Consider the following 22640-nt stretch of genomic DNA (forward strand, 5'->3'; position numbering starts at 1 on the left):
GGATTACAGGCATGAGCCACTTGAGCCCAGCCTTTCCCTAAACTTTTATTGTTGGCAGGAGAAAGCTTGGATGTCCTGCTTCTAGGACTTTGCTGTTAAGGTTTTCTCTAATGGTATGCCTAGATTGATTGATTATTTATCAGTCTGTCTGTCTATGTATCTGTCTGTGTGTGTGTGTATGTATGTATGTATGTGTATGTATGTTTCATCCTAACACCTGAACTCTCTGGGCTTGGGTACTGTCCCTGAGCTCCTTTTGTACAAGCTCTACCACTTGAGCCACAACCTTTTCTATATATGTGGTGCTGAGGAATCGAACCTGGGGCTTCATATATGCTAGGTAAGCACTTTACCACTAGGACATATTCCCAGCGTCCAGTTCTGGCCTTTTCTGTGATTTAATTGTAGATAAGAGTTTCAAAGACTTTCCTGCCCGTGCTGGCTTTGAACCACAATCCTCAGATCTTACTTATTAGCCTTTAGCCTTGTGAGTAGCTAGGATTATAGGCCTGAGTCACTGGCCCTGGCTAGATTGTTATATATATATATATATATATATTTTTTTTTTTTTTTGGCCAGTCCTGGGCCTTGGACTCAGGGCCTGAGCACTGTCCCTGGCTTCTTCCCGCTCAAGGCTAGCACTCTGCCACCTGAGCCACAGTGCCCCTTCTGGCCATTTTCCATATATGTGGTGCTGGGGAATCGAACTGAGAGCTTCATGTGTAGGAGGCAAGCGCTCTTGCCACTAGGCCATATTCCCAGTCCCAGATTGTTATATTTTAATGTTTCTTGGATTGCTTAATTCTTTTTATTAGTGTACACTAGTTATTCAAGGGGAGTTAAATATTTCCACACATGTATATAGTGTTTCCCAACCAGTTCCCCCCCCCCCATTATTTTCTCCTTCCTAAAACAATTTTGACAGGTTTCATTGTTCTATTTTCATATATGCCAGTAGACTACTTTGGCCATATTCATCTTCCTTTACCTCCTTTGTTAGCCCAACCTCCTCCTAGCAGCTCCTCCGTGGGCTGCTTAGTTTTTATGTTGAGACAGTTTGCTGACTCAGCTTCGTTGTTGTGCCATAGAAGTTGTATGTGCTAATAAAACAAGAACTCTTGAGTGCTGAGAGTTAATTTGTATATTGCAGTGGTTTTAGTGCTCAGAATGGTATAAGGTGTTCAATGGATTGTCAGATATTTGTTGAGTAAATTCAGAATAAGTATCAACAATTGCTATTTATTGACGATGTACTTACTGTATGGGAAAGTGCTAGGCACTTTGGATGTGAAGTGAATTACAACTTAAAGAGTTGTTTCCTGACCATATGTTAGGACATCACTTAAGGCAGGAGGAAGATTTGTCGAGATGCTGCCAGCTACTACTACATTCCATTGTAAGAGAAGGCAAAGTTATCAAATGCATGACTGTTGTATGTACTACTGGGAAAGCAAGTATAAAATGGCCAGTTAAACTATTAGATATGCTCTAATAGTTTGTTAATTCTGGTTTCAAGGACATGAAGACATGAAAAAAAATCCAAGAATCTCTAAAATAAAGCCAGTAGTTTTAGATAATGTCTCATTTGACAGTCACAAACCTTGTGACGGTAGATAGTCTCATTTTAGAGTTGAATAAAGTGAAACTCAATTTGGGCTGCAGCTCACACCTGTATTCCTTCTACTCAGGAGTCTTGAGATCTGAGGATTAGGATTCAAAGCCAGCCCAGGCAGGAAAAGTCTGTGAGACTCATCTCCAATTAACCAACAAAACCAAAATTGGTACTGTGGCTCAAAGTGGTATAGTGCTAGCCTTGAGTGGAAAAGCTTGGGGCATTGCCCAGGCCCTGAGTTCCAAGTCCCAGGACCGGCAAAAATGAAACAAAACAAATTTAAACTCATAGGTTAAATGTACAAACTGTCAAGATGGGAGATCCAAATGGAGGTCTCAAGTTTTCAAGGCCAGGTCCATATTACCTACCCTTACCTACCTACCAGCCTTAGTGTTTAAAATAGTGCATCTGCTTGTCAACTCTGACTTGAAAAGTAGTAGTTTTTGTGGCTTTAGACATTTCTTTTTTGTTATGTAAATTAACCCATTTGTTGTAGATTAGGGATGTCTCAAGTGGTCACTATTTACTGGTCTTTCAAGTCTTTTCCTCTTGTGAGGCAGACTTGATTGTTGAGGCAGAATAAGTGTTGTGTGTTTGATGGTTCAGCACCACTAGCCACTGTTATGTATTGGAACATAGTGCCAGGTTCCCATACATAGCTTGGCTCCTCATCTTGATTTTGCCATGGAAGAAGCAGGTATACTTGTTGTGCTGGCTCATTTCAATTTTCTTCTCCACCTTCTGGAGGAAAGCACCATCATAGGTACCTATTTATGGACAATTTAGACTTTCTTGGCCATGTCACTGTGACCTAAGCTGAGCTCAGACAAAAACATTTTCCTAATGTAATTTATTTTTCCTTTTTAAAAGGAGCTAGTTGCTCTGTGTGTCTGTGTAAAACAATATATGGCCTTATCATACAATCAGTTTAGGGGAGATTAGAAATATGAAAATAATGTTAACTAGCGAGTGCAATACCATCTTATGGAATGATGAAAGAAATTTAACAAGTCGTTGCAGAATTAATTGCCAAATTGTACAAAAATTTGCTGTTGGACTTCAGAGAAAGGAAGTACCACTTGAGGCTAGTCTAGATAGAGAAAGATATAAGTGAGTTCCTGGGAGATATGTCCAGTTAGTGGCAATTATTTACTTTCCTGGGGCTTGAACTTAGGGCCTGGGCACTGTCTTTGAGCTTCTTTTGCTCAAGGCTATCACTCTACCACTTGAGCCACAGCACCACTTCTGGTGTTTTCTGTTCATGTGGTACTGAGGAATCAAACCTGGGATTTCATGCATGTTGGCAAAGACTGTACCACTAAGCCACATTCCTAGTCCCTGTGTCTTAATATTTTTATATTGGTTTTTTTTTTTTTTTTGGCCAGTCCTGGGCCTTGGACTCAGGGCCTGAGCACTGTCCCTGGCTTCTTCCCGCTCAAGGCTAGCACTTTGCCACTTGAGCCACAGCGCCGCTTCTGGCCGTTTTCTGTATATGTGGTGCTGGGGAATCGAACCGAGGGCCTCGTGTATCCGAGGCAGGCACTCTTGCCACTAGGCTATATCCCCAGCCCCAATATTTTTATATTGGGGAACACTTGAACTAAAATCATAGAAAAGCAGAAGTCATTGTATATTTATATTAACTAAATGGAGAGATAATGTACTTTTAAAAGAAAGACTTTAGGGGATGGGGATATGGCCTAGTGGCAAGAGAGCTTGCCTCCCATACATGAAGCCCTAGGTTCGATTCCCCAGCACCACGTATACGGAAAACGGCCAGAAGGGGCGCTGTGGCTCAGGTGGCAGAGTGCTAAGCCTTGAGCGGGAAGAAGCCAGGGACAGTGCTTAGTCCCTGAGTGCAAGGCCCAGGACTGGCCAAAAAAAAAAAAAAAGAAAAGAAAGACTTTAGGGTGAAAGAATTCTCCTTAATGCTTTCAGGGCATTGCCACATTTATTGTCAGTTGTGTAGGTTTTGTGCCATTGCCAATGGTAACAGTATTCATGATATGATAAGTTGGAAAGAATCACTAACCCCTTTTATATCATGAATGTACAAAAAAAGAAGCACAACAAAGAGTGGTCCAGTGTTTCACACTACAGTTCTGAAACACTAATAACACTGAACATTAGGATTTTTTAAATTAAATTTTATTGACAAGGTGTTGTGCAAAGGGGGTACAGTTACAAAATAAGGCAGTGAATACATTTCTTGTGATATCTTACACCCTCATTTTTATTTCCCTTCCCTAGATCAGGTAGGCATATATACAATATCCAGTGTACCAATCATATACCACGTAGGGTACGCCACAGAAAATTCACCTAGAACTTTAAAGATAACGTCAACAGTAGGATCCTCCTGTGTCCTTCTCTTGGAGTTGTTTTTGCTTATCCTCATCTTGTATGATCATGTGTACCTAGCTGTTGAGCTATTGTGATCCACTGATAGGTTTATTCTAGACCTTTTTATGTTTAGTAGTTGTTTGGTTTTAGATACATAATGTAAAGTCATTGACCCAAACATGTGGAAATACCATTTGAAAAGAAGTTTGTAGTTTTGCAGACTTGCTCTCTACTGTCCTCCTCCCTCTGAACATAGGATTTAAAGTAGGTTATATATTTTACAAACCAGTAAGTAGTAAAAGCTGGACAAGTGGGAGAAATGTACTTTGGAATTAGGCCTAATTTGGGTCATTTTAGTTAACTATCTGGAGGTGATCTGAGTGAGACAGAACTTAGGGCTTTTCCCCTTTTTTATTCCTTTTTTTCCCTTTTGTGTTGCTGGGGATTGAATCTGGGGGTCCTGTTCATGCTAGGCAACTGCCCTACATCTACTATTCTTTTTTTTTTCCTAGTCCTGAGCCTTGAACTTAGGGCCTGGGCACTGCCCCTGAGTTGCTTTTGCTCAAGGCTGGCACTCTTAGCACTTGAGCCACAATACCATGTCTGGCCTTTTCTGTTTATGTGGTACTGAGGAATCAAACCCAGACTTCATGCATGCGAGGCAAGCACTCTACCACCAAGCCACATTCCCAAGCCCCCTACTATTCTTTTTGAGACAAGATCTTGCTACACAGATCAGACTGGCCTTGAATTCATTGTCTTCCTGTCATTTCCTCAAGTTTGACACTCCATTTCCTCAGGAATGCTTATGAGAAAAGTATTCCTTGGGTTTTTCTGTTTTATTGTGTTTGAAAAGTGGTGTGCACTTTTTTCATGTTTCAGAGCTGGTTTGTTAAGTTTTTAAATTTTTTTCCTGATTTGCTGCAATGTTATTTAAATGATTTCTGGTACAGAGCATAAGTATTGGGTTCTGATATACATCTGTATTTCTGTATGAGTGACTTAGCATTTTTTGTCTTTGTCTAGATAAAGTTTTTTGTTTTAAAGTAGATTTAGGCATGATATTCATATGTTTAACTGATTTTTCCTCAGGCATACAGTGAGTCCTTACAGTGTATGCTTTCAAGGTTATAGGTTTTTGTCTGCTTTTTTTTTCTCTCCTTTTTCCCATTGTCTTTTTTGTTGTTGCTGTTCCTGTAGGATTCCTGCAGTACATGTGTTAGATCTTCTTTGCATATTGTTTTTGTGAAATGAACTTCCCAATGATTTCCTGTCCACAGAGCCAACTGTCTTCTCAACATTGCCATTTAGAGTAAGAATTTGACATCTCATACTACTTCGAAAACTGAGCTCCTGGTCTTTTTCTCTGCTCTTCATTAGAAACTACTTCCTTCTTATTTGTTGGCAACTTTGTTCTTCTAGGTGCCCAGGGTAAAGATCTTGACTCCTTTCCCTTTCCTCCACATCTGTATCTAGAATCCACCTGTGTCTCAGCTCTTCCACTGAGCCAGCATGGGCTGTGAGTTACTCTAATAACAATGGGATAGAACTCCCTGTGTTTTTTCCCCTGGCTCTGCATATTCTCAAAAACTGCTGTTCGAGGGATCTTGTTGTTGTTGGTGGTGGTCGTGGGGCTTTAACTCTGGGCCTGGGCACTGTCCCTGAGCTCTTCAGCTCAAGGCTAGTGCTCAACCACTTGAGCTACAGCATCACTTCTGGTTTTTCTGGTGGTTAATTGGAGATGAATCTCATAGGACTTTCCTGCCTGGGCTGGCTTTGAACTGTGATCCTCACATATCAGCCTCCTGAATAGCTAGGTTTATAGGTGTGAGCCACCAGCACTTGGCTATTGCTCTGCTTTTGATCCAGTGTTCTTCATTCACTATAGGCATACTACTGCTTTTGGGCATGCCCTTGCAGTGGGTTGTTCTTCCTTATATAGGACTAGCTTTAGCTATTTAAAACCTTAAGTCTTACCTCTCAGTCAAGCCCACTCATAATCTTACTACTGAAACCTCTCCTCATAGCAGTAGGCATCTTCAGTAATTTACTTATTGCATTTAATGAAGGACAGGAGAAGTCTTATTTGCTTTGGTTCAATGATAAAAATACTTAAGTAGGTCTGGCACATGATGGATGTTCTTTTTCGTTTGTTAAATGAATACATGGGCCCTTCTTCCCTGGTCTGTGGCATTAAGGCATTTTTCTGGAACTGGGAGCATGGCCTAAGTATACAAGTCCTTGTATTCAATCCCCAGTTATCCCTATCCTCCATACGTCATTTTCTATGTTGTAGAATATCTTTCTTTTTGTTTTATTTGTTTTGTTTTTGTTGCCAGTCCTGGGGTATGGCGTGGTGAGGGCCTGAGCACTGTCCTTGGCTTTTTTTTTTTTTTTTTGCCAGTCCGGGTACTTAAACTCTTATTTTGCTCACTCTGCCACTTGAGCCACAGCACCACTTCTGACCTTTTTGTATATGTGTGGTGCTGAGAAATCGAACCTAGGGCTTCATGCATACAAGGCAAGCACTCTACCGCTAGGCCACATTCCCAGCCCTGTCCCTGGCTTCTTTTTGCTCAAGGCTAGTACTCTACCTCTTGAGCCACAGCTCCACTTCTGGCTTTTTTCTGTATATGTGGTGCTGAGGAATCAAACCCAGGGCTTCATGTATATGAGGCGAGCACTTTACCACTAGGCCATATTCCCAGCCCCTATCTTTCCTTTTCAAATAATGTAGAGGATGTATTAGGGAAGTTCCTGATCTTTGGTTTTATTTTAGCTCCTAATCTTTTTAGACTGGAATTGTTTGTAGAAAGCCAGTTAAAAGGAAAAAGAAAAAAGCATGGTGCTGGGGGGAGTCTTACCTGTAATCCTAGCCCCTTTGGAGGCTGAGGTCTGAAGATCGTCGTTCAAACCCAGCCCAGGCAGGAAAGAAAGTCCATGAGACTCTTGTTTCCAATTAACCACCAAAAAGTCCAAAGTAGAGCTGTGGCTCAAATTGGTAGCGCACCAGCTTTGAGCGAAAAAACTAAGGGATAGTCTCTAGACCCTATAGTCACACCCCAGTATCAGTACAACAAAAAGAAAGAAAAGAAAAAAGGAAATACAGTGATGATGGAAGTTTACCTAAGTTTGGTTAAAGATAGGGAGTAATTGAGAGTAGTAGCCATCTATTACATGCAAGGGAATTCCTTTATTTTCTTGTTAGGAAAACCTAGTCATAATATTTTTTTAATGCACTTGTTTTTATTGTATTTTCAATGGCAGTTTGAGAAGGGTGGAATTATGAGTCATCCTCCTCACAAGTGTAGGCTGGAAAATAAGCGTGTTTTTTTTTTTTTTTTTAAAACCAGCATAAATGTTCGCTTTTGAAGATAGGGTCTCAATATGTAGCCTGGGCTGGCCTTAACTCACCATCCTCTTGCCTCACAGTTTTCTGAGAACTTAAATTACAGGCACACTTCACCACACCCAGCCAGTGTTTGTTTCATTTTTGACAGTGATTAAAAGATTACAACAGTGCTGATTCTTTTGAAAAATTTTATATATGCATTCTTTTAAAAGTGAAAAATTATTATTTGTATTTTAGCAGTTTAGGAAACAAAAAGGAAAACAATTTTGCATGGCTTGATTTTTTTTTTTTTTTTTTTTTTTTTTGCCATTAAGATAATGATTATGCCCCTGTCCGGTCTGTAATAAGTAGGGAGGTTAAAATAGAAAGGCAGTATGAACATTGTTAGCATTTTTTGGGTGGGTTGAGGGGATCTTGAAAGAAGGTCTGTTTTTCTTGGTTTTAAAAATTCTGATGCACTAGGTTGGTCCTTTTCCTGAGGATGAGGCACTTTTGTGGTAGTGTTGCCATGGTGACTGTCTTCTCAGTGCTGCCTCAAGGTCACTCATCACTCATAGTACAGAATACTTGGATTTCTTTAAAGAAAAATGTCAACACTCAGTAGATAAAATGAAGTTATTACATTGTATCACCCAAGCAGTGTTAGAAAAATTATGAACAATATATTGTGTTAACAGTATTGATAATCGTATTTTCTTTTAATATTGAATTTTAACCTGCAAGATTAGAAATGAATGATACATTTATAAAATAACCAAGTCATGTATTCTAATACTTATATTTTAAAAGTCACAAAATGAATAAAGTCAAGCTATTTAATTTTATTTATTTTATTCAGGATGTCTACACATATCTCCTTTAGTATTTATTTTTTCATAGGAAGGAAGAGCAAAGAAAGATTCCTCAGCATTTCTTTTCTTTTTGGTAAACTTGGCTTGAAGTTGCCAGTTGAGTCAGCAGTTGTTCATATGAGACCAGAAGATCTCTATATTGCAAACTACATTTCAAAAGTTTATTGTCTACCTGGCTTTTGATTTTGTTTTTGTTGCCAGCCCTGGGGCTTGAACTCAGGGCCTAAGCACTGCCCTTGGCTTCTTTTTGCTCAAGGCTAGCACTCTGCCACTTGAGCCACAGCACCACTTCTGCTTTTTCTATATATGTGGTGCTGAGGAATCGAACCCAGGGCTTCATGTATACGAGATGAGCACTTTACCACTAGGCCCTGTTTCCAGCCCCTCTACCTGGCTTTTATGTCATGTACTTTTTGTCTCATAATGCTATTAACTTTTCTTGTCCTCATTTTCTGAATGTTCATCTGTATAAATATAGCTGTTATGCTAGAAAAACTGTTCTTGTATGTTTGTTATCATCAAATGGCTTGCCAGAGAAGGGAAACGTGAAAAGAAATGCCTGCTTGCTTTAATCTTTATTCTGAGTCTTGTTCCATGGAGAGAAAAAAATCAGAGCTACATGCTTCCATTAGGTTGGAAGGTGACTTTGAAATCTGAGATGAGAAGCATTATTGTGAAAAGGAAAGTGCTACGGAAACAAACAAGCAAAAAAGCAGTTCAAACCTACGTGGTCGGAAAGTGCGATCTTTTAGCTAATTGGAACCTGACTAGTTGCTGTACTTTCAGGAGAGTTGGATAACTGGATAAAATAAAGCATTTTCATCTCTGCTTTTTCAGAGCACACACCTTTGCAGTGTCTCATCAAGATATTTTTACATGCTTGAAATTTCAATGAAGGAAGAGTTCTATAGATAGTATTGCAAATATGTCAGGTAGTATACTATAGTTTCTTTTGTGTAGATTTGTGGAGTAAAGTGTTATCTAATAGTATTGTTTACTGATTTATTTGGTAAATGGAGCTGATTTAAAATTATGTGAGCTATGATGTAAGGGAATAGGATCTAGAACATTATTAAGCTGAGAGGCCAGGGTCCTGCACTAATCCTCCCCTATCTGTATTTTACTCTCTGAACTTGTTCATAGAGTTCTGTGTTGCATTTTCTTTGTCTATAAAACAAGGTGAAGTTGCTTTAGTTTTAAGTGGTAGAACACAAGAGAAGCCCTAGTTCAATCCCCAATACTGCTAAACAAACAATCCAGAGCAAGCAAGCCAGTCAGCAACAAAAATCTCATAAAACAAGGTGGTTCCATTCCCATTGTGGCCTTCCAGGTCAGTATTGTTTAGTGTAGTAAATTTGGATTATTATCTTCAGTAATGGAGGAAAATTGCCATTCATAGGAATCTACAATGCTGAATCTTTCAAACTGATTTGTCTGACTTTTGGATTCCAATTTTATTTTGCCCTAGGTAGTCATGGAATGATTTTTGTATTCCAGGCACATATTTAACTATGATGCTTTGAGAGGAGAGGAGGGAAAAGCGAGAGTGGTTGGTTTGGCAATAATTAGCAAGTAAAAAATATTTTGTGATTAAATCTGGCAGGTTAGAGTTGACTACAGAAATAGAAACTGGGGGCTGGGGATATAGCCTAGTGGCGAGAGAGCTTGCCTTATATACATGAGGCCCTGGGTTCGATTCCCCAGCACCACATATACAGAAAACTGCCAGAAGTGGCGCTGTGGCTCAAGTGGCAGAGTGCTAGCCTTGAGCAAAAAGGAAACCAGGGACAGTGCTCAGGCCCTGAGTCCAAGGCCCAGGACTGGCCAAAAAAAAAAAAAAAAAAGAAATAGAAACTGAAGGTTTATTAAATAGAAGTTGATTGGGAATGTCTTGAACATAAGCCTAAGGTAGAGACTAGTCTTCCTCATTATATATATATGTGTGTATATATATATATGCACACACACACATATATATATATAATTTATATTATATTCTTTAACTGAAGTTTTCTTTAACCATAGCATATGAAATCCTTAGCTTCAAAAGCTGGTACACTGCACAGGTGTTTGGGTTTTTTTTTTTTTGTTGTTGTTGTTAAGAATGTCATTTTTGTTAAAAGTACAAAATTTTATTCCTTCCCTCCCACCCCCTCTTTCTTTCCTTCTTTCTTTTTCATTTTCTTTCTTTCTCTTTCTTCTCTCTCTTTCCTTCCCTCCATCCCTCCCTTCCTTTTGTTTTTTGTTCCAGTACTGGGGCTTTTAAACTCAGGGCCTCTTGCTCTACCTTGACTTTTTTGCTCAGGGATTTTGCTTAGCTTTTTTGCCCAAGGCTGGCATTTTACCATCAGGCACACCTCCATTTATTGCTTTTTACTGGTTAATGGGTGATATGAGACTCTTCAGACTTTTTATTATAGGTGTGAGCCGTGGTCACCCAGCTGTTAATTTTTGTTTGTTGTTTTTTGGTCCATCATGGAGCTTGAACTTGGGGCCTGGATGGTTGTCCCTGAGCTCTTTTGTTCAAGGTAGTGCTCTGCCACTTGAGCCACAATGCCACTTCTGGTTTTCTGGTGGTTAATTGGAGATATGAATCTCAGGCACTTTCCTGCCAGGACTAGCATTAAACTGTGATCTTCATATCTTAGCCTCCTGAGTAGATAGGATTATAGGCATGAGCCACAGGTGCCTGGCTACTATTAAAATGTTTATTAAATTTTTTTTAAAGTTTTCATGGTAGAAATATAAGGGAAAAGTGAAAACTATTTATGTAGAATTTCCTTTTTTTACTCCTTTCTCTGTATATGTGCATACCATAGACTTTGCTCTGTTGGATCTTTTGTGCTTATTCTGTTAATGAATATTTGTCAGCGCATAGAAAAATAAAATGACAAATATGGATTTGCTAATAAAAAGTAGCTTTTTTTTTTTTTTTTTTTTTTTGCCAATCTTGGGCTTGAACTCAGGTCTTGGACACTGTCCCTGAGTTTCTTTTGCTCAAGGCTAGCACTCTACCACTTGAGCCACAGCACAACTTCTGACCTTTTCTGTTTATGCAGGTGGTACTGAGGAATCAAACCTAGGGCTTCATGTATGCTAGGCATGCACTCTGCCACTAAGCCACATTCCCAGCCTAGTAACTTTTTTTTTTTTCCATGGGGCTTGAACTCTGGGCCTGGGTGCCGTCCCTGAGCTCTTCAGCTCAAGGCTAGCACTCTACCACTGTGAACCACAGTACCACTTCCAGTTTTCTGGTGGTTATTTGGAGATAAGAGTCACATAGGACTTTTCTCTCTGCTAGCTTTGAACTACAACCCTCAGATCTCAGCCTCCTGAGTAGCTACGATTATAGGCGTGAACCTCTAGCACCCAGCTCAAAGGATGTCTTTTATGTCTGGATAAGTATTTAGAAATTGCCTTCCTGAAAGCTTTAATAGTTCACAGTGATACTGTATTGTATGTTCTCTCTCTCTCTCTCTCTCTCTCTCTCTCTCTCTCTCTCTCTCTCTCTCTCTCTCTCTCTCTTCTATCTGTGTGTGTGTGTGTATGTATTTGGTAATGAGACTTGAACTTCATGAGCTTTTATGTTCAAGGCTAGCCCTCTACAACTTTCAGCCTTCCTCCACTTCTGGTTTTCTAGTGGTTAATTGGAGGTAAGAGTCTTACAGACTGTACTCCCTGGGCTGGCTTCAAACCACAATCCTCAGATCTCAACCTCTTGAGTAGCTAGGATTACAGGTTTGAGCCAACAGCCTGTTGTACTATTTTTAAGTGTCCACCTTCTGAATCATGAGAAATTAACTTGTTTCACAAGTCCTATTCATTAGATAGTATTTTAATCCCCACTTACAGTGGAAGAATTTGGGATGAGTGGAAGTTACTGGGACTGATGATGCTGTTCTGGGTGGAGTCACCAAAGAACTGTTACCAGATTGAGGACTGATGATGCTTAAGGGAGGAGGTCTCAAAGGAAGGACAGCCTTCAGTTCTGAGTTTTCCATGTCATTGCAGAAAAAGAATCTGAGGACAGGGCTGGGAATATGGCCTAGTGGCAAGAGTGCTTGCCTCCTATACATGAAGCCCTGGGTTCGATTCCTCAGCACCACATATATACAGAATGGACAGAAGTGGCGCTATGGCTCAAGTGGTACAGTGCTAGCCTTGAGCAAAAAAGAAGCCAGGGACAGTACTCAGGCCCTGATTTTAAGGCCCAGGACAGGCAAATGGCAAAAGAAAAAAGAAAAAAAAAAGAATCTGAGGACACACTGAGCTTTAGAGATCAAGAAAGGTAATATATGGCCCAGACATGGATATCACAGGTATTTATGGTGAAAAAATAGGTTGGAGTTTGGCTCAGATTTACCTTGGGATAAGTACTCCTTTTCGATCTGACTTCTGGAAAATTCCATTATTCTTGGACAGTTTTATCAATTGGGCCCAATTACTTCAAGGTGGGCCTGCTTACAAAACTTGGATCATTGATCCACCTTCCTTCAACAAAGGATTTTGCTACATGCTTCCTTCAAGACGGGTGTCCACTATTTATACATATAAAATAAACACTTTTATACCAAGAGGATTTATTTTTTCGTGTGTGTGTGTGTGTGTGTATGTGTATTTGTATTTTGCCCAGTGCTAAGTTCTTTTTCCTTTCAGATATCCTTGTGTACTCCCAGAACATGTAACATGTAATCAGCTAGGTAAGCAGACCAGGTCTGAGGGAGAGAGCCTTTTTATGAGCATTCTCTACCATATTGTACATGGTTTCTACTTTGTTGGACTGGCTGGTTCCTGTACTGCAAAACATGGAGAAGTCAGTTTTTTCCCCCCTCTGCATTTGGCAGATTTCCAAGCACCATTCCTGGAAGAGAGCTGAAGACATTTGGTGTTTTATAGCATGACATTAATTCATAAGTATGTGTGTGTATTTTAAATTCCAGAAAACTGTAGTAGCAATGTTGACATCTTTTAACTATATCTTAACCCCTGGGGTCCAGAGATTTATATTGCCACTACAAATTGTTATTGTTGTTGTTATTATTTCTTTCAGTGCTAGTGATTGAACCCAAGGTCTTGCACATAGCTAAGCAAGCCAGTCCCTAGTCCCCTACAAATTATTTGATGGCACTTAGTCCTTTCAAGTCTAGCACTCTACAATTTGAGCCACATTTCCATTTTTGTCTTTTTGTTGGTCAAGTAGAGGTAAGAGTCTTAAGGATTTTCCTGCCTGGGTGGGCCTTATTCTTCAATCCTCAGATCTCAGCCTCCTGAGTAGTAGAATTACAGACATGAGCTACGGGCATCTGGCCCTAGTGCTTAATTCTGTGCTTTGTTCTGTATTGTCTTTGGAATAATCCACATGGTCAGGAGAAATTGAGAAAAAAATCCATTTCCCCCTCACTGCCCCACAGCTTGAGAAGAGTATGAAAACTTTGACCCTTTCCCCATCTTTTGGGGTGTCCTGTATCAAAGATGTTTATTATTAGCCAGCTTTTGTTTACTTTAATAGTTACCTGAGCCCAGTGCCAGTGTTTCATGCCTGTAATCCTAGCTACTCAGAGGCTAGGATCTGAGTGAGGATTGTAGTTCAAAGCCAGCCCAGAGCAAAAAAGTTTGTGAGACTCCAGTGAACCACCAGAAGACCAAAGTAGCACTGTGGCTCAAAGCAGTACAGCGCTCATCTTGAGCAAAAGAGCTCAGGGACAGCACCCAGGCCCTGAGTTCAAGCCCCATGACTCACAAAACAACAAAAACAACAAAGAATAGATTTGTCCTCACAGCTTTAGAGGCTTTGTCCCTAACCTGTTGTGTTCATTGGTTTAGCCTAACCAGTACATCATAATGGGAGCACATAGTGTAATAAAACCTACATTGTACTCGGAAAGTGAAAAACATAAGTCAAGGAGGTCCCTTAACCCCAGAGACTTAAAGACCTCTCATGAGGACTCACCCGCCTCTTTAATAGTTTCATCACCTTTGGGGCTGGGAATATGGCCTAGTGGCAAGAGTGCTTGCCTCTTATACATGAAGCCCTGGGTTCGATTCCCCAGCACCACATATATAGAAGATGGCCAGAAGTGGCGCTGTAGCTCAAGTGGCAGAGTGCTAGCCTTGAGCAAAAAGAAGCCAGGGACAGTGCTCAGGCCCTGAGTCCAAGGCCCAGGACTGGCCAAAATAAATAAATAAAATGAAATAAAAAAAGAGAAAACTGAAAACTGTTTTAAAAAAAAGTGTTCATCACCCTCCAGAAGTGGACCACTGGGGACCAAGGCTTTACCACATGTACTGTTGGGGGACACTTAAAATACAGAAATCTCATTAGCTGCTACACACTAGGTTCTCTGAATTTGAGAGCTTCTCACTGTATGTTTGAGGCCAGGTTTCATTATTGCTCAGTTCCAGACTAATCTAGAACTCCTTGCAATATAGTTCAGGATGGCCTTGAATTAATTAATGATCTTCCTGCCTCTCCCTAGTGCTGGGACTGTAGACACATACCAGCATGCTTAATTCTCGAACAGGATTTAAACAAAAAACAAAAAACACCTCTTTGTTAGCTTTGCATAGTGGCTTACCCTAGCTATCTAGGAGGCTGAGGTCAGGAGGAGCATAGTTCAAAGCCAGCTCAAGCAGAAAAGTCCCTGAGACTCCCATCTCTAAACAACAAAAAGCTGGCCTGGAAATTTGGCTCAGAATATGGTTGGGGGTGTACCTCTGTGGTAGGTAGGACTACCCTCCTTTCCCCGCCCCCCCCCCCTTTTCTTTGCCACTCCTGGGACTTGAACTCAGGGCCTGGGCACTGCCCCTGAGTTGCTTTTGCTCAAGGCTAGTGCTCTCCCACTTGAGCCACAGTGCTACTTCTGCCTTTTTTCTGTATATGTGGTACTGAGGAATTGAACCCAGGCCTTCAATGCATGCTAGGCAAGCACTCTACCTCTAAGCCGCCACATTCCCAGGTGCCCCCCCCCCCCTTTCTTCTCTTTTTTGTAGTATCTTACTATAGAGCCCAGACAGGCTCCATCTTTCTTCCCAAGTGCTGAAATTACAGTGTATACTGCCCTCCCTGCTTTGTGGTAGGGCATTTGCTTAGTAGTTTGTGAAGTGTTGGGTTTAGTCCACAGTATGGAAAAAAACTGAAACAAAACAAAAGCCACAGTGAAGAACTTGTTAAATGTCCCTGGAATAATACCATGGCTTGAGTATTATTCTCATTTGCTAGATAGGACACCAAAATCAATTCATTTATTGAAGGCTATATACAAAAAATTATAAGGAATATACAGGTTTCCTGACTAATAAAGTTATCTAGTTTGTACCAAGGGATAAGGACTTTGCCTTAGCAGAGCTATCAAAGTTTTGAACCTTGGTCCTCCTGCCTCTATCTACCAAGTAGCTGGCATTATAAGGCATGTACCACCACATGTGGCTTAAATTCTCTGATAATTGTTTTCTTTTTTGCCAGTCCTTGGCCTTGAACTCAGGGCCTCAGCACTGTCCGTGGCTTCTTTCTGAGCAAGGCTAGCACTCTACCACTTGAGCCACAGCGCCACTTCCGGCTTTTTTTCTATATATGTGGTGCTGAGGAATCGAACCCAGGGCTTCATGTATACGAGGCGAGCACTTTACCACTAGGCCATATTCCCAGCCCCTCTGATAATTTTTTAAGGAGAGGATTTTTTTCTGGTTACTGATAATTTTCATAGTGTGTTTGAACACAGAAGCATAATGACATTTGTATGAATGCTGGTAAGATAATTCAGTAGAATTTCAGAACAAATCTTTACACATATTTTCCAATAACTTCTACTTTCATGTCTTTTAAGTCACACAGGATACAGGATAGATGCAGGAAATTTGAATACGGCTCTATTTTCTTTAAGGGCTTTATATTTTTGTTAGTGCTTGCATAGTAAGTACAGGTTTTACTGTATTGAATGTTAAGTGTACCTCGGCATCTGGCTTTATTTGTAGTTCCAAGTAAAATGCCTTGCACATTCTATCAGGATATTTTTAAATCAATGCTTATATATGAGCATCATGTACATTTTTTAAATATTAAAGAACGGAAATATTTTAATCTTACTATGCCAGGAACTCTGGGATCTTCTTTGCTAACCCCTCCCCCCAATATAGCTGTCTGTGGAGATGGAATCCTGAGTGCTAATAGATGACATTGCCCATTCCCTTCCCCCAGCTCTAGGGCCTTGTTTGCCTGCAGCTGCAGTTGTAGGCATCTTTCAGGAAGTGACCTTGGTTTGTATTAATCAAATTCAGAACACAAAAAAGCTGCTTGCTAACATGCTGACTTGATGTAAAATTTTATCACATCCATTTCTTTCAAAATGAGGCCATCTTGTAAAAAGATATATAGGAGACTCCTGATTTAATATATCTATACACATCTTCTGCAAGCCATGTTAAAATAACCAGTTCTATTTTAAAATTAAAGACTTTATTGCCAAATATGCATAAACTTAAACTATGAGTGTTGGAGAGTTTTTGCTAGAAAATTACTTGTTTAATGCAAAGAAATGTGGTACATCAGCATTAATTTTATTTTCTATTTGAGCAATTGACATTAAATTGCTATGTAAACTAGGAAGAATGGTATATACTATAACTTACAACCTTTTAGTAGTTATATTTTGCTTTTTGATTTTCAGAAATAACTCATAATTTGCTTATTTGGATAAGAACTAATATCTTTCATGAAATCACTTTCTTAGGGATTTCTGAATGTAAGCCTAAATTTAAGTCAGTAAGACTGCTAAAAAATTCAGCCAATTATTATATCAATAAGAGAAATATGTTAGCTACAATGCACTGTCTGCTAATTTAGGATTTAATTAATTGCCTATTTTGACAGCACAAGTGTTTACTGTAGTGCTTTTGTAGTGCCTCAAAGGAATCTAATCTTTAGATGTACTACAGGTTAAGTATATATAGCTGTGTCTGTGTTTTTATTTTGTGCTGACCCTGGGGCTTGAACTCAGGGCCTGGGCACTGTCCCTGAGTTTCTTTTGCTCAAGGCTGGTGCTTTACTTCTGGCTTTTTGGTGCTTAATTGGAGATAAGAGTTACATGGACTTTTCTGCCCATGCTGGCTTCTAACCACGATCCTCAGATCTTAGCCTCCTGAGTATCTAGGATTACAGGCATGAGGCCACCTGTGTGCTACTTTATTTTTTAGAGTTGAGGTCTTCCTGCGTTGTCCAGCCTGGCCTCAGTTTCTGGGTTCAAGCCTCTTTCTGTCTCACCCTTCCCAGCTGCTACTCAGTGTTAAGTTCAGATTGTAGACAACTGTTTAATGGATTAGTATATTGATTTCTGCATTTGGGAGAAATTTACATAAAACATTAATTAAGGGAGTGGTTGTATCTGTTGCCAAAAAGGCTTAATTCCTCAGTTTGTTGTGTAGAGGGTTACTCCTAGGTACCGAACTGTGTCAGAAAGCAGGACTACAGAAGGGCATTTAGGCTTAGGAGCTTTACCTATATTTCTGTAGGTTCATCCTGTGAAAAGGTTAGGCACATTTCCCACTTATATTAATGACGGGATTATGCAAATAAGATTTTCAGTGTAAATAATTCAATGTCTTCATTAGCTGAGTTACTGAGTATTTACTGGAAATGCAAGCAGCATTGTTCTTGGCACAGAGGTAAATCTGTCTCCTTAACCACCTAAATTCATTCTTTGTCTTGATACTGGTATTAATAATTGGCTTATTAGATACTCCAGGATAAAGTAATTTCAAGGAGGAGGATAATTACTTGATCATTTCTTCCCTCAAACACCTGTTTAAAATAAAATTGTCACCTTGAACTTAAGATGTTCTTTGCCTTTTCCACCTTTCCCTGCTCTTAGAAAAGGGGAAAGAAACATAAGACTAGAAATATATGCAATCCTGGTAGCCAATGAGTTAATGTTCATTTGCTGCCTGAGGGGTCAGCGTGCAGCCTCCGTTTCCTGATTGGCTGCTAAAAGGTGAAATTGAAACCACTGTAAACTTTTGACCCTGTAGCAATTCTTGTGGAACGCCTTCCACTGGTGGAGCCCAGAGCTTTGCTCACCTCCCCACCCGATCCTCCCACCCTTTTTCCTGTATTTATTCTGTGTGATCCTGCAGCACTGCTGGCAGCTTTTTCAAGATGGGGGAGAGAGAGGCTGAGCAAGCACCAGCAGGCAGCTTGCTGGTGTGCCTGTTTGGGTAACCTGTCATTACAGACTTCAAGTCAGCCAAAGATCTGGGACTTTAGTAAATTGGTATGACAACGGGAGTTTTTAGTTTTTCCTTTAGTTACAAAATAATTTTAAGACAATATTTCAATAGCATTGTTTATTATCCATTGTGTAAGCAAATGTATAGTTTTGTTTTAAGTTTCTGGATGTGTTGAATTAAAAATAATTTTAAGTTTCAGCTTCCTGTATCCCATATACTTTTTACACACATGGTCAGCATTTCACAAAGCAATTTTCCTCCCCCTAACTTTTTTCTTTTTCTTTTTGAGGCGGAGTCTTGAGCTCTAGCCCAGGCTGGTCTTGAACTCCTCATCCTCTTGACTCTCCAAGTACTGGAATTACAGATGAGTGCTCCTGTGCCCTACTCTCCTTTTTCTTTCATTATAAAGAAACCCATGTAGTTTCCATTACAACCCTGGGTAGTACATGCAGAAATTACAAATTCTCAATTCATTATTAGTGTGCCCCCCCCGCCCCCCCCCCCCCCCATTTTGGAGTTGTCTTGATTTCACATCTGCTTTATAGTTACCACAACATTCCTATGAAAGAGACAGGTTACCTTCCTCTTTCTTTTCTTTTTTTTTCCTCTTTATTTTCTTTTTAAAATTTCTTTATTTTTGTTTTTGTTTATGTGGTACTGAGGAATCAACCCCAGGGCCTCATGCATGCTAGTAAGCACTCCACCACTAAGCCACATTCCAGATCCTAGCTTCTTCTTTGATTAGCATACTTAGGGTGGGGTTCTTTGTGCCTTTGTCTCACATGTAAGCAGTACATACAACTCCCCACACTCCTCCATCTCTTTCCAAACAATTTCAACAGGTTTCATTGTTCTGTTCTCTTATAGGCATTTAAGCCACTTCTGCCATGTTCATCCTCCTTCACTCGCTTGCTTATCCTCTCCATCCCTGCTTGGTGACCCCTGGGCCTGTCATCTCTTTCTCCTCTTTTGTAATATTGTTAAAGGAATTTGCTTTCTACTTTTGGTTCTCTGACCTAGGACTATAGCTCGCTATAGCCTGTTGGTGTTCAACAAATGCTTACTGTCCAATGTTGTTTTCATTTCAGGAACTTGAGTCATGCATTTGCCAGCTTCTATTTTCCTACTTAATTAATGGCAGGCACCATGATTTGTTTATGTTTCTAAGTTCCACTGCAGAGCCTGGCATGTAATAGACACACAATAAGCATTTAATTAAATTAAATGTGTTACCCAAGGTCATTCCAAGGAGCAGGACTTTACAAAACCTAGGTTTCCTGAAGGCAAATTTTCTGTTTTCATAACTCTTCTACAACTAAACATGTATTATAACTTACTTATTAATGAATATTCAGAATAAAGTATTGATATTGTTATTATTGCCAGTCCTGAGACTTGAATTCTGGGCCTGGTTGCTGTTACTGACCTTTTTTTTCCTCTAGGCTAGTGCTCTACCTCTTGAGCTACAGTTCCACTTCCAGTGTTTTGATGATTAATTGGAGATGAGTCTTACAGACTTTCCTGCCTGTGCTAGCTTTGAACTGTGATCCTCGGATCTCAGCCTCCTAACTAGCTAGGATAACAGACATGGCACTCTTAGAACTTGATTCTTTTTAGTATATCATATGATAAGTAAATGATAATGCATATATATTTTTAACATTAACTTTATTTTACTATGTTGTAATAATTTCTTCTCATTTTCCCTTAACAAAATGGCAGTAGTATTTTTAAAAAGTAGTAATCAGGATCTTACCAGTTTTCTCCTGAGTCCCAAATACATTTTTTACTGACTTGAGCACAGTAATGGCTAAGAAATACTTTTAAAAAGATTTTACTAGCCAGGAGCCAGTGGCTTATGCCCGAGTTCAAGCCTTACAACCCCCCCCCCCCAAAAAAAAAAAGTTCTTAATGAATATTTGTTTGTTGTTTTTTTTTTTGGCCAGTCCTGGGCCTTGGACTCAGGGCCTGAGCACTGCTGTCCCTGGCTTCTTTTTGCTCAAGGCTAGCACTCTGCCGCTTGAGCCACAGCGCCACTTCTGGCCATTTTCTGTATATGTGGTGCTGGGGAATCGAACCCAGGGCCTCATGTATATGAGGCAGGCACTCTTGCCACTAGGCCATATCCCCAGCCCCCAGCCCCAGTTCTTTTCTTTTTTTTTTTTTTTTTGGCCAGTCCTGGGCCTTGGACTCAGGGCCTGAGCACTGTCCCTGGCTTCTTCCCGCTCAAGGCTAACACTCTGCCACTTGAGCCACAGCTCCGCTTCTGGCCGTTTTCTGTATATGTGGTGCTGGGGAATCGAACCTAGGGCCTCGTGTATCCGAGGCAGGCACTCTTGCCACTAGGCTATATCCCCAGCCCCCCAGCCCCAGTTCTTAATGAATATGTTTTTACCTCAGAAGCATGGCATCGTACATAATTTTATACTGTCACATGAGTCCAATGCAGTCCATTTTTTCCCCTTAGTATAGCTACAGATCCGGTTGCAATTGATTGCTGGAGATGAACTCACTTGTTATAGTTAGTAGCAGAAGGATATACTTATAACTTGATTAATAATTCCAGCTATAAGAGAATGTTAAATTTAACGGTGATGTGACACAACTTTCACAAAAACCAAAAAACTGGCAAACCAATTTATCTTATAATGATTTGAAAATCAGCAATAGTTGGTCCTACAAGGTAGTGACTATCATCTCTAGGATTTGAAAAGTGAGGAGTCTGAGTAAATGATAGCAGTAGCAACAGCGGTAGCATGGAAAGAACAATAGTTTGGAGGTTAATTCAGAGTCCAGGCCTGGGTGCTGTTCTTGAACCTCTTTGTGCTCAAGGCTAGTGCTCTACTTCTTGAGCCACAGTGCTACTTCTGGTTTTTGAGTGGTTAATTGGAGAAAAGAGTCTGCCCGGGCCACAGTCCACAGATCTCAGCCTCCTGAGTAGCCAGGATTACGGATTACAGGTGTGAGCCACCAGTACTCCCTCCACGCCCTGTTTATTATATATGATGTACACTTTTTGTCCTGTTGTGTTTCCAGGCATCCACATTGTAGAGTGGATTTCCTTTTCTCTCTTCCAGTTGGATTCTTTGTTCTGTCCTTCAGGCGTGTCTTCACAGGCTAGCTAATAACAGAGCTTGGTTTGATCCCCCTCTACCCCCCTTCTCCATTAGCTTTCTGGTGAAGCAGGTTTTGATAAAGGTCTCATCAGTCATTTTTCTGTTATGTTAATTGTAGTAGAAAATGGTTCCCACCCACTTTCTCAGCTATCTAATATTTCATAAGTGTCAGTGAGTTTTTATGTTAGTGATTTCATTTTTGTATGTGTAATTGAATAACATCCAGATTAGGAAAAAGGTAAAAATAAACTTTTGTTGTTGTTAGTTATGGGGCTTGAACTCAGGGCCTAGGCACTGTCCCTGAGCTTTTTTGCTCAAAGCCAGCACTCAACTACTTTGATCCACAGCACCACTTCTGATTTTCTGGTGGTTAGAGATAGGAGTCTTATAGGACTTCCCTGCCCCAGCAGGCTCCAACCATGATCCTCAGATCTCAGTCTCCTGAGTAGCTAGAATTACCGGTGTGAGCCACTGGCACCCAGCGTAAGCTTATTTTTTTTTTTTTAAATGAAAACAATATATCCTAACAAATCTTGGTTCTAGTCAAGTTTTAACTTTTCCCCCCCAAATAGCTTTAAAGGACTGTTGAGTATAGTACTTTTTAAGACTATTCCTAGGTTCCCAGGAGGCAATCCAATAGGTTAGTTTTATGCTTCCAAGATTTTGATTTTTGTAGACAGTGTGTCTTTATCCTGGGTGTGCAGATTGGCAGATGTCAACATTTCTTCCAGGGTATGAAAACCAACTGTACAGTACTTGAGTATTAGCTTAGGGAGTCTTAACAACTTTCCAAACTTAGGTAGCGGTACTTACATTTTCTGACTTGAGTTCCTTTTTTTTACCCCACCATACTTACTTCTTAGGTGTTTCTCATCCCATAGCCCTCCATAAAAAAGGAACAACAACAACCAAAAAACCTGAGGTGAAGTCCTGGAGTGAAATCTGGTTTAAAACAAAGGCCAATAAAACTTTAGTTGTTCTGTCCACATATACTCCTCTCCATCCTCATCTAATAAAATAAGTGCATTATCAACATAAAAAAAACTGAATTCATTTAAAAACAAAAATGTATATGTTTACTATTTTTAGTTTGCTTGGATTCTTCAGTTAATATTATTTGTTCAATAGTCTTGGATTAGTAATAATTT

At 40.1% G+C, this 22640-nt stretch overlaps 1 protein-coding gene across 5 annotated transcripts in view; it reads left to right on the top strand.

Annotated features, from left to right (window-relative positions):
* Ncoa3 (nuclear receptor coactivator 3) overlaps positions 1-22640 on the top strand; it is an 84844-nt gene that overhangs the window by 16264 nt on the left and 45940 nt on the right. The window lies entirely within an intron of this gene.

The sequence above is a fragment of the Perognathus longimembris genome, chromosome 6 (assembly GCF_023159225.1).
Source record: "Perognathus longimembris pacificus isolate PPM17 chromosome 6, ASM2315922v1, whole genome shotgun sequence".
Lineage (NCBI taxonomy): Eukaryota > Metazoa > Chordata > Mammalia > Rodentia > Heteromyidae > Perognathus > Perognathus longimembris.